The sequence below is a fragment of the Equus quagga genome, chromosome 3, assembly GCF_021613505.1.
Source record: "Equus quagga isolate Etosha38 chromosome 3, UCLA_HA_Equagga_1.0, whole genome shotgun sequence".
NCBI lineage: Eukaryota > Metazoa > Chordata > Mammalia > Perissodactyla > Equidae > Equus > Equus quagga.
In genome coordinates, this window is record NC_060269.1 from 115,838,089 (window position 1) to 115,851,606 (window position 13,518).

Here is a 13,518-nt window from a genome sequence, read left to right on the forward strand (position 1 = left end):
CAACAGGAGGAAAAAGGAAAAGGAAGAACGTGTTTTCTCTTCTTAACAGCCTCCTCAGAAATCCCACCCACCAGCTCTGCTTATACACCATTGGCCAGATCACAGACACATGGGTAAACCTAACAGCAAGGAAGACTGGGAAATGTAGTTTTCAGCAGGACTCCTTGCCCTGGGTGCCCCTGAGAAAGTGGAGAAAACAGATTTGAAAGGCAACCTTCAATCTAAGCGCACCACTTTCATTTCTTGATTAATTTTCTATTTGGCACGGTTTGAAACTACTATTTTTTTCCTTGTTTTTTATTTTACTGATATTATCTAATTAGTATTAATTCCTTTTTATTTAAAATTTACAAAGAAGATTTCATTCATTCTTATACTTTAGTCCATATCGAATTTTACCAACATAAGTTCTATTACTTGCCATTGTGAGATTTCTTTGGTGTACATTATTTCTACCAAAGTTACATTTTTAGTATCAAATATTGCACTAGTAAATTATCTCAAAAAATTGTATTCTACCCCTATTGATCTTGCAGAAAGAGTAAAAATAATATTTCACATGACTTGGAACTTCAAACAGGCCAGAGTGTACAAAATTAACATAAAAATTCTCACCTCTATTGCTCTCCTCAGAGGTAACCACTATTAAACATTGCTTGTGTGTCCTTCCATAAAAAGCTTAGTGTATTTTATATTTACTTCCTAGCTAGTCTGGGAGAAAATAGAGAGTACTTTGGTAACAGAGAACCTTAGAGAAGGAGAGAGAAGACTACAGGAGGGACTCACAGAAGGAGTTTGACACAAGGGAGCCCAAGCAGACAGGTGGGGAAGTAAACAGAAAAGCTGCCCCATCAGGAAGGGTTATGAGGTGAGGCCGGTGAGACAATGGTTGGGGAGACCAAAGGTCAGATGTGTGCCTGTCTCCCTCCTCCTGACTGGGGAGAAGGTGCAGTGGCCAAGTGAGGTGGAACTCTTGTCTTATGGGCTGTTTGGGACCAGCTAGAGAGTGCTGTGGAAGGTAACCCTGGTGCCTGGAAGACAACAGCTTGGAATGCTCAGGCAAAGAGAGGATTCAGTTTGACCTCCTGCGCCACCTTACTTTCCAATGTTTCATGAATGCTGGGTTGAAACAAGCTGGCCTGTACGGTGCCTGCTTTCGTGGGGGAAACAAGTATACCCACAGCCACTACTATAGATTAGACAGCCTGGACCAGGAACTGGATGGACACAGGGCAAGGACTCTCAAAAGAGGATGGGGAGGAAGGCAGGAAAAAACCTCTAGACCCTGATCTGTCTGAGAAAGACTAGATCACACATGTAGAACCCACAAATAGCAGCAGAGATGCCAGCAGAACATTCAAGGACAGGGCTAGGCCAGTTATAACTCCGAGGGCACAAGCTCTGCCTACCAAAAGTCCAGCACTAGGTCACAGACCCCTTTCCTACAAGACCATGAGGTAGTGGAAGCCCGTCCCCCACGTACTTGGACACTATCTTGGTAAAGAATAGGAGAAAGAAGGAAGAAATCTGAAATACTAGGAAATTACTCCCTGAGACACTGGATTAAACATGAATAACCTTAAATCATGAAATCAGACCAAGTTTTAAATCAGATTGGCTAAATCATTTCCCACTGAGCCCGCCCCCCGACTCCCCAAAGGAATTGAGGACGAGAGGAGTTCTTGAGGCAGAGCTTATCAGTTATATATAAATATGAGAATTTTGTTCATATATTGGATTAAGGAGAGGCCATTTGTGACTTCACCAGAATTGCTAAACCCTTTAATAACTAAGGGTAGAAATGTTCTGCTTCCTTCTATAACTAGTCTCATGCAAGTCTCACTTGAGGTAGGTCTGGAGATGTTATTACCTCCATTACACGAATAACAAAAGATAAAGGACGTGGGTCATAAACTAGGAAGTGGCAAGACTGGAGGAAATGATCCAATTTCTCCAGCTAGTTCTCTTTCCACTGAGCAAATGAGCATGAAAGGCTCCAGATTCGCCACCAAAGACTGGAAAAATAGCTTTTCCAGGACAATGGACACATCGTGGGCACTGCTTCTAGACATACTGAGGTTTCTCACTCCAGTTAAATAGCACGTCTTTGGACAGAGAAGGCCCCACACACCAAGGTCTGGAACAAACAACCCAACTGCCTTCTGTCTCAGTGTTCTGTTCTCCCCAAGCATCCACAAAACCCTGTTAGAGCTCCAGACGCCATTTCTCATTTCATTTTGTGCCAAGGACAATCTATTTGCAGCTTTCCCAACTCCCACAAGGCCTCACTATAGCCCTGTTGATCGGATTTAATTAAAATCAAGTCTTGAAAAAACTCACATACAGGACTTGACTTGTAACAACGTCCATTGTTTTTCCTTGCTAACTTACAGGAAAACCCTACATAAACTCGTGAACCCAACTAACTGCAGACACAACCATATGACCATCCAAAAATTCACTTCTCATTTCCTAAAATAGTTACATAGCCAGGTTCAGGTCCACAGGAAGCCCCAAGATCTCATACAACTTTTCCAGGTTCCAAAGATTTGAGCTGTGTTCCCTTTAAGATGGACGGGAAATCTAGCATTGAAATGACGCTTCTAAATCAGATTCTCTCAGTCTGTGGGCTCCAGCTGCTCAAGTTTCATGAGGATGACTTCTCAGGGCCTTCAGATCTTATTTCACATCAGCCTAAGTCTGGTCTTGATTAAAGTTGCAGGGAAAAAAGCATATGGCAGTCAGAGATGCAGACGTGGGGTAATAAGCCCCTGCAGGTTCACACCGAAGAAAGTCAGGGCCCATAAACTGTCTGCCATGAGCTGAAGCCGGGCTCCCAATGAAACACGAGCTTGCACATTCCCTGTGTTTATGTGTTTGAGTTAATTGAGTTTTTAATTATTAAAAGTAAGTCCAGCCAGGCAAGGGATTTAGTGAACTAAGTATTAAAATAACACATCATTGAGGCACATTTTCTCCCAAGTCCCCCTAGCACTACGAACATGGAGACTATTTGTAGTCATATATTTTAATAGAAAAGGAGAGGGTGACACTGAGACCATTCGCCTTTTCCTAAGCTTTTGCATCTGCAAAATGAAAGGGATAATGCTTTTAGCTTTTGTATTCCATTAGGACGAGACAAAACACTTCTCCTAGGAAACACTTCCATCTCCTGCAAGAACCAGCCATATAAAGAGGAAATGGAGCCTCTCTTCCTGTCGTCAGAGCTCCAGGCCAGACCAGAAATTACAATGGTTACTTCTCCAGGCAGGGGGAGAGTCTTTGCAGAGAGGTCTCATTATAGAAAGAATCAGTGCTCAGGTGTTGTCCTAAATGCTCATGAACTCTTTATGCTGTAGGAGAAAAGCTGTAGAGGTAAAGTTCCCTGACTTCATACATTGTTTGCTTTTTTGTTATCATAGTGTAGAATATTTCAAAATAGAATGATAGTGTCACAGTAGTGTGCTCCTGTTTTTTAAGATGTCTGCTTCTGGGCTGGCCCCGTGGCCAAGTGGTTAAGTTTGCATGCTCCGCTGCAGGCGGCCCAGTGTTTCGTCCATTTGAATCCTGGGCGCAGACATGGCACTGCTCATTGAGCCATGCTGAGGTGGCATCCCACATGCCACAACTAGAAGGACCCACGACTAAGAATATACAACTATGTACTGGGGGGCTTTGGGGAGAAAAAGGAAAAGACAAAATCTTAAATTAAAAAAAAAAGATGTCTGCTTCTTTTCCTGCTAAAACAATGTGCTATTCAGTCCTTTCTCTTATGCACAATTCTTAACTACTACTCTTCAAAATTACCAGTTCTTGCTAAAGAAACAGCAGGGATGTGTTTTCGCCACAGCCTGTAGGAGACCCGGGTTTGACCTGGTAACCTGTACACGCTACCGTGGGTTTTCCTTGGCTAACAGTCTCCTGCCCTCACTGGCAGCTTTTCCCAAGTAAAACCCCAGGATTCCTGGAAGTACCTGTGACGGCCCATGCCCGGGAACTGAAGGCCAGAAATCTGAGCTTGGGAGTCTGGGAAAGGAGCCACCGCACCTGGGGAGAAAGGGATAGGGGTGGAGGGGGTGTGCAGAGAGATGAGATGCTCAGCATTTTCAGCAAGAGACAGTGTAACTTTTCCAGCTGCTTCTTTGATATTCTATAGAGACTTGAGTTCTCAACATATTTATTTAGTGCCTGTTCTGTGTTGTTTCCAATTCAGTTCTCATAAACATCGCATTTCGCCCATCAGGAAAGTGGGTCTCTGGGAAGTTAAGTGACTTGCCCAAGTTCACAAAAGAAACTACAGGCAGAGAAGGGATTCCTACCCCAAAGTCCTGAAGCCAAGCCCTGGGCATTAGTTCCACAGACCGAATGCTGCCGTGAGAGTCAAGATTTGGTTCCCCTGGAGTGATGGAGCTATGCAGGGCTCAGCAGTTTGGGTGGGGGGCGGAGCAGGGGGGATGAGAGGAAGTGGACAGTTTGGCTGCCACCTCAGAGGCAGAAGCAAATGGTGAGACCCCCAGGCCTACCCAGTTATCTGCCACCCCTTTTAGCCACCTATTTTTACTCCTCCAAATATCTATCTCTTTCTGTCTCTCTCACACCACCTCCTTTCAAATACACCTCTTTCACCCGCCCAAATCACTTTCTCCTTCCTCCTAGTGCCCAAAGGGAACTCCTACCTGCCGGTAGGATAGCCTGGTCCCAGCAAGGGATTCTTCCTGGTTAGGTGAAATCCCAGGCAAAAGAGAGGAAGGGAGAAAGAAGAGGAGAAACAATAAGGAACCCAGACTTATGCCACATTATCTTCAAGAAAGTGCCTCAACAGCGGTCAATAGGGGTCAGAGAGTCACTTCCGGTCTTCCTTTTGTACCCTCTTGTTCCTGACACAAGTTTTCCTACAAGGTCCCACAAGGTCCCTCTACAGGAACCAGGCCCTGCAGCGCCCTTGCTAAAGATGCTCCTCTACCCCCAACACAAATGGAGGAATAGCCCTGTGGATGAAGCTTTCCTCTAACCCAGTAATGGTGGTGCTCTCATCCACTGAATGTCTCTGGAGTTGACATTCAGGGGCTTGGGGTGAAGTCTCCCACCACCTCCCTGAGATGTGGGGCCACAGAAACCTGTCAGAAACCCCTCAAGTTCTGTACAGGGCTGCCTGAGTGAAAAACAGCCCCTGAGCAAATTTGTACTGGCAGGCGTGTGAGGCGAGTCTCAGTTCTCCTATCTGTCTGGGAGGAAGAGAACCATCAAGTCACCCCTCGGAAAGCTAGAACATCTCCCAACACTTCATTTGACATCAAACAGGTGAACCCTGGGGGAGATTTTTTTCTCTCACAGGAATCATTGCAGCCCACTTCTGAAGTTTCTGGACTGAGGGTTATTTTAAAACTGGCATCAGGGGCTAGCCCCGTGTCCGAGTCGTTGAGTTCGCGCACTCTGCTTCAGTGGCCCAGGGTTTTGCTGGTTCGGATCCTGGGCGCTGACATGGCACAACTCATCGGGCCATGCTGAGGTGGTGTCCCGCATGCCACAACTAGAAGGACACGCAACTAAAGGTATACAACTATGTACCAGGGGGCTTTGGGGAAAAAAAGGAAAAATAAAATCTTTAAAAAAAAAAAAACTGGCATCAACTCAATTCTAACACTACTCTAAGAAAGAGCAAATATTTTATTTCATGAGGCATGAGTGATTTTTTTCAAAGAATCGGCTTGGGTAGATTTTCTCTGGACCCTCCCTCTCTGAGGCAGATTTCCAGCTGGCAGACTTTACATATTCAAAGAAAAGTTGCCCACAACCAAGTCTCCAGCCTTTATCAGTATATCCTTGTATGTGGTACAGAATGTGCGTCTGTGTGCTCGTGTGGAATGGACAATCTCTCACTCAGGCTGGTTCTGGAAGGCCTGTCTATTGGTCATAAATTGGAAGGGGAAGCAGCCCAATGAAAAAGCAATGTCTTCGTGTCATCGGGACCTCCCAACCTCCCTCGTTAACTCTAGCCCTGCATTTTGCACGGAACCTCCATAGTCCACTGCTCTCAAAGCTTAGCCAGAGGAAAAGGGATGAAGTCCATAAGGCAACACTCTCCTCTCTATAAAATCCAGAGAACTATTCTATTTATGAAAGGAGCACCACACCACACTCTGGTCAGTTTCCACATTCTTTGGTCTGGCTCCTTCATGGTTCTGAGACACCATGCTCCAAGCTGCCCCTGTGGCTAGAATGCCCCCACCAGACAAATGTGGTAGAGTTGGGGCTGTCACTGAAGTTAGGACACTTCGAGGGCCACTGTGGAGAGGACTTCTGATGTCAGCTGGAGTTATCATTGCACATGGGCCATAAGGAGCAGGAGCAAAGGGAATTCTCAAGACACCAAGGACCTCTTTTCTAGTCAGAGTTTCTGGTGATAAAAAGCAGTTCCCTAATTCATGGGAAGTCCTTAAGGGAGATGAGCGCAAGAGGCTGTGGGGACCGTGCATACTTCTCATTTTCTCTAAAGGTCTCAGTCGACAGACTGGCTTCCTGTTTTGCCACTGTTCGTACTATTTTGCCTTCAAAGACCTTGAGCCTTGATGAAATTATGGTGCGCCCCCCACACCCACTTATAATTCAGTTTTTTTACACAGTCTAAAAGCTTAAGGAAGTCCAACAAAATTCTGTTTTCTCCTAAAGCTACTTATAGTACTTTTGAAAATAACAGACACTAAATTGCTTGATTTGGGGAGTGACCTGGCTTTACTGATGCCCTAGTTCATGTTAAGTCTGACGGTAGCAGCCCAGGGTTGGTCCTGGTCTTCTTTTTCCAATTGTAAAAGTCAAAACAGAGCATTGCTGCTGGTCCTCTGGGTTACAAGCATACATCGATCTGCAGGTTCACGGGAAGAAGGGAAAAATAAGCCTTCTTTTGTTTTCAATAACTCTATTACCACAATTAAGAATCTTTAGAAATAATTAGAAATTAATTTAATCATTTTCATGTATTTACTGCTCTTAAAAAGGGGTGTTCCAAAAGAGGAGGCTCACTGGAGCATCAGGATTGTCTCCAAATGGAAAGTCTTTCTGAAGTTTCTTTGTAAAGTTCTCATTGTTCTTCAAAGCAGAGATTGCTCAACTGCTAGTGTCCACTGCACCATCCTGCAATTACTAGAATACTCTTCCTAAGGCAACTCAGCATACAGAGACGAAAACCAAACAAGAAACATACTTCAGAAAGTTCTGTAAAGGAATGCACAATGGAATCACATCCAGTAATTAACAAGCCCCCATTATCTCAGGCTTTCCCAAGGAAATGTCTTTCTTACTGACATAAGATGTTCTCTTTCAGGGTGAATGTCAGAGATGATGTTTTTCTCAAAACACTTCCTGTGTTGTTGAATCTCTTTAAATTTTTATTCACTGTACCCTTGATTAGAAATACCTTTTAGGTCTGCCAATACTAATGTTCACACATCAAACTGGCAATTCTATCCCATAGTCCATATCGGTCTGAAACACTCCAGGGAATAAAAAAGAAGCGTATTGATCAGAGTCCTGTAACACAGTTGATGTGAACAGAAACTGAAATTGGGCAAGTTCTCATTATTTCTTAGATCTAGCACTTTTCATTTCATGGCTATAGAGAAAAATTGCTGATAGATGCAATTTCATCTGATACAAGAAACTTGCTACCATGGGTGTTGTTTCATTTCCAATCTGATTTACTGAAAAAACGCAGTTCACAAGGAGACTCTCTCATCAAAGCCCAGTGATACTGGCCAAATCGAGCTAGTTTGCAGACAACTCAGTGTATGCATTCAGAATCCAGGAGAATGTATTATCAGTATCATCCTGTCTTTATTTAAAATGCTGACACTTTTTTCATCATGGATTTTTTTTCAACTTTGATTTGTTTTAATATTGCCTAAAAATGTTATTACTGAGCGTTTTGTACCCAATACAACCGCATTATTCACTGCACCCTAGTCCAGATTCTGGTGCATATTTCTCCTCCTAAAGAATCTCAGAAGAAAGGCAGAAGCCCTGTTTGAAGAATATGGTTTCTATTCCCTCAGCAGGGGAAAAGCAAAAATAGTTCTGAAAATCTCTCATATGTGGCTTTCCAAGAACTTTGAAGATGCCATTAAACCAATACTAAAGCCGCCTCCTCCTCTCACCCAGGCCCCTGCCCGTTGTTGGGCAATGCCCAATTCTAGGGGACAATGTTCTCGTCATAGTCTAGTCAGTGTTACTGTCAGTCCACGAGCTGTTAGTTTTAGGTCCACCATTAAATAAGGAGCTTGCATCAAAATTTAAATCAGTTATGTCCCTAAGCATGCTGTTTAGTGAAGCTTGTTTTTTTTTTCAGAGCAAGACTTTCTCCATGAAGGAAGCAGTGCATCAATTCACATTCTGGTCCAAGCTCCTCGTAGACTGGCACTTTGAGTAGCAGTGATCCAAACGAGAGGTGCTCCCCGGGGCTGCGAAAAGCAAAATCTGCACAACTGAACGTGGACGTCCTGTTTTCACCTCTCCTTACCTTCTTGCTAGACACACCCCACAGTAGCAAAACCAGCAAAGAAATGCTTTGAAAACAACCCCTTTCACCCTCTCCTTTAATCCTCACCCCCTTTCCTTACATCTTTAACATTGGAAACTTTTCCCTTGCTTTTCCTGGATTGGCTATGAGGCAAACGTTCTACTACACTCTTCTGGTTAAGAGAGATAGGTACCTTACTCAGAATGATTTCTGTACTCCTGATACCGTGCACAATGTCTATTCGTTAAAATTAAATACAGATAAGCTCTAGGCTTGCTGGGTTTACAATATCAGTTCACAGCTTCCTTGCTATTAATAAACCCACAACAAGAAAGTTTCCTTTCCTTCAGCCATCAGCAACAATATCCTAAAACTGTTATATTCTCTGAGGATGCCAGAAAAGTTAAAGAGTAAGCCCCTTTCTAAAAGTCTGACCCAGATGGTCTGGAGCCTAAAGAACTGGGATGAAGCCTCGGTGAAGGAGGGGGAATAGAAAGTCCTTTGTAAAATTTTGTTGGAGACTAGGATTTCAACTGAAACTTAGGTATGTGGTCATTGGCAGAAGGCATGTTTAACTGATATTATTCACTAACTGTAAAGATATAAATTTTAAGATCAACGTTCTCTGAAAAATTATGTTGTTAAAAAATAAAGTACAAAAAAAAAAATACCTAGAGAAGCCAAAATGGAAATCTACATTTTTGACAGGAAATATTTCTGCTTCTGTAGCAATTTTTTTAAAAAAGAAAGAAAATAGTTTTTATTAATGCTATAAATTTTTCTTCCTTTCATACAGAATTGTGGCTTTTTCAAATACTCTAGCAATAGTATTCTGGCGAGTCCCTGAAATTTCTTAGAGAGTTTCTTAGCACTATTATTGCACCTTCCAGAGGAAAACTGAAATGTTTGCTTGGGATAACTCTAAGGGTTTCTGAAACTGAGCTCCCTGCCTCGGACCTGGGGAGTTTGGACCGTGTAAAATGCTAGCAATTTGAAAAATGTTGGAAATCTTAGAAGACCACTAAAGAAACCACCAGCTTCTCATCTTCCATGTTTAAGAGCAAAGAGCTATTTTCAAAATCTTTACTGACAAACCGAATTCTGTCTCAATAAGAACTCTAAGTTGACACAGTGACGGTTTTAGGCTGCATAAGGGGATTTTAAGATTAACACACAAAAAATTTTGTTCTAGGAGAGGAATCACTTCCCGAGCCTTGGGGATCAAATGCATAAATCCTTTATTAGGTATAATGATATAGTTATTTATCACCTCACATTTTTACCATACTCTTTGTATTTAATGCCTGGCCAGCCTCCATAAATTTAAGCTGCTCTCCAAATTTACGGAGAGCTATAAAACTAGTAATTAAGTTATAGATTCTATCTGAGGAATTGCTATTTATTTCCCAGTTTGAGTCCTAGTACTGTGAGTATCCTCTCATTTCTTGAGCAACATTGCCATCTCGTGGCTAAGTCCGTATGTTTCCCAGAGAAACTCCAGGCCTAAATGAACTAAAGAGGCCCTGACAGCACCTACGATTGGAGCTGATCTATGTCCCCAGATTTTCCTACAACTGTGAATCAACTTGGTTAGGGAGGGAGAGGTCATCTCAAGAAACTTTACAACTTTGGTTTCTAATATTCAATGTTGTTTTGTCTTACGTTACCACCTTTGGCTATTCAGTGAAGAAAAGCTGACTTCAGACAAGGAAAACATTAAGAAAAAAATCTATGATCATTTCCACCAAAGCATCTCCATTAGAACTATTAGCCCACGTATTTCAAATCCTGGCACATTCAAATTGGGGTTACATTTGGCCGCTATCAATATTTCTTTCCGGGAGCTTTTTAGAACCTGCTGTTCCACTTAGACGCTGTAACAATGAGAGATTCTACTGGGCTCTAAAAAGAAAAAGTGCTTCAGTTTTCATGAGTGGAAATTGAAAGAGGTTTCTCTCCAATCTTCTCTTTGGGACATTTGGTAGTTTGCAGAGTAAACAGAAAAAGACAAATTTCTCTCCTCTATTCAATATTCAGGAAAATTGCACTTGAGGTAGACCACGTGTGAGGTCTAATATTTGGATATTGCTTCCACTCTATTTAGATTTTTCTCTAGAGACACATATGAATAATCATAAAGATGTTCCTAAGTCTGAACCATCCAGGTGACTACCTCTATTTGCCAGACAATCATGACTAGGCAAACGATGGCCGATGGGGGCTCATTATTCAATGACTCTAACTCTCACTTATACACAGAGGACACAGATCTACAGGGTGGAAGGAAATGACTGACGATTTAGTAAGAAATACGTATTCTGACAGCTCAACAAAGAAGCTGTCCAAATACAAAATACGAGAGGAAAATTTTAATCTCTAGGGAAGAAAAAAAATTGATATTCTTTTTCATCCTTCTCTTTCTTTCATGGAAAATCTAATTGTATAGCACATAATTAGCCATATTTTTATATGTATGCATGCAAATAAAGAATACATATACTAAACTTTCAGTAATTTACCTATTACTGGAATGAAGCGAGTAATTTAATATTCTGAGAGGCTTTTAAATTAATACATTATTTTCCATTTAGAAAGTTAAGGGCAGCAAAATATGCACAACAAATTATTTCTGCAGCATTTTGCTTGTGGGTCATTAAAGCCCGACACTAGTGCTTTTCAAACTTGTCTGCTGATGTTAAAAATATAGATGCTGCTGGAGATTCTGATTCAATACGCTTGGAGTGGAGTCCAAGAATCTCTCTCTGATAAGCATGCCGAGTGATTTTCATCATCAAACAAATTTGGGACATGCTAGTCAACATTTTTATTGACGTGACTTAAGATTTAAATATAATCACAGCTCAGACTTACTGAAAGTTTAAGATAATTTTAAGAATTGTCATTTTTTAATAACTCAAATACTCAAAATTTTGTTTGAAATTTTTAATGTTTCAAAAATACATTTGAAATTTCCATCAAATACATTATGTGAATCAGGATATAAATGCATCTTTATATGGAATGCTATTCAACGTGTTCTGATTTTGAATACTATCCATTTGTCGCTTTCATTGATTTATAATTTATATCAAAGTGTAGGTGCCTGTTTTTAAGAAGTGTAAATGGATGTGCATTAGAGAGATTAAACAGGAAAACTGAAACCCTGAAAAAGAGGGAAAGTAGAAGAGAACTAGAGAGAGAAAAGAGAAGCGAAGATGGAAAGGTATAACAAGGCGAGAGAGGTAAGGAAAAACATGAACCCTGGAAAAACAACACTCACACAAATATTGGGCTCAAGGGAATTTTATTTTACGATACAATTGATAGAAGGGGGAAAATAAGACTAAAGGAAAAGATAAGCAGAGATATAAAGACCAGAAATAAATAAGAGATCTTCATTTGGGGCCTTCTCTTTAGTAACTAATTTATTAGTCTTATCAGGCAATAAAATCAGGTTTCTTCATTTGTTGTAAAAGTTGATAAAACCTAACTCCCACGGTCAGCAGCATCTGTAACTCTAAAAAAATAAATAGGTTTTCCTGCATTTCCTTCAATAGTTCTTCTAGAACAGTACTCCATGAAGAAAGGGTTCCATGGTGAAACAAATGTGAAGAGCACTGCGCATGACATCGTCCTTGAAGCTTCCCCAACAGCAGAAGATTAAGGGCTCTGCAGAGTCCTGCGCAGAAGATCTGTTCAACTCACTTTTTAACTCATTATTTTCCAAGCCTATATGGTCACAGGATACTTTTTTTAATTCCACGTCTTATAAACATCCTGTAGAATCAGTGAAAAAATGGTGGGCTCAACATAAGAAAACCCGGGTTTGAACTTTTGTTTCGACATTTACTAGCTTCGTGACCTGGGGTACGTTACTTAATAATGACCTGGAGCCTTAGCTTCTCCATCTGTAAAATGGGTTTGATAATATAAAGTGCTCTTCACAAAGTCTGGCGTATACTAAATATTGGATTAAGTACTAGTTATTAGTCTTCTACAGAGGATGTTCTGGGAAACTTAAGGTCTTAAGTTTTCTGTCAAGTTATCAATATAACATATATGTATTAAATTATGCCATCACTCATAACATCCAAAAAAAATTCATTTTTCCAATCAAAGAAAACCTGAAAGTTTTTCTTTTATTTTTCCTCCCCCTACCTTTTGCTTTTCAGTTAGGCAGTTTTAAATCAAGAAAGGTCAGAAGTCAATTACATCACACCAAGGCCAGTGATTTGCAGCAAAGAGGTGTCATAAGCAACAAGATGTAGTATGGATACAAATGGGTCTTGAATCAAAGATAACCATTGTCTTAGTCTGTTCAGGCTGCTATAACAAAAATACCATAGGGTGGTGATTTAGATAACAAACACTTATCCCTCACAGTTTTGGAGGCTGTGAAGTCCAAGATCAAGGTACCAGGAAATTGACGTCTGGTGAGGACCCACTTCCTCCTTCATAGACAGCCGTCTTCTTGCTGTGTGCTTACATGACACAAGGCGGGAGGGAGCTCTCTGGGCTCTCTTCTATAAAGGCACTAATCCTATTCTTGAGGGCTCCACCCTCATGACCTCCCAAAGGCGCCACCTCCAAATACCATCACATCGAGCATTAGGTTTCAACACAAGAATTGGGGGAGGGACACAAATATCTAGTCTATAGCAATCATTCCTAAGATGAAAATGCCTTTTGGAAAGACAAAACTCTCACTGGCCAATAAGACTGTGCTAACGCCAAACACGACAGTAGAATGGGCAAAACCTGATTTTCATGCCCTTGACCATCCCAGTTAAAGGGAAAAACATTTCTGTTACATACCCTGCAAACCCTAATCATCCTATAAGGGCCCTAACAGTCCTTCATCTCTCCCTCTATCCATTTGACCTTCAGGAAAGAATCTAAAACCTCATTCATACTATGAGTTACTGCTGCATGTGATATGCATTTGCATTCTAACATCCTACAAAGTCTCAAGTCTGAGTAAAGCTCTACAAGTGAAATGTCAAGAA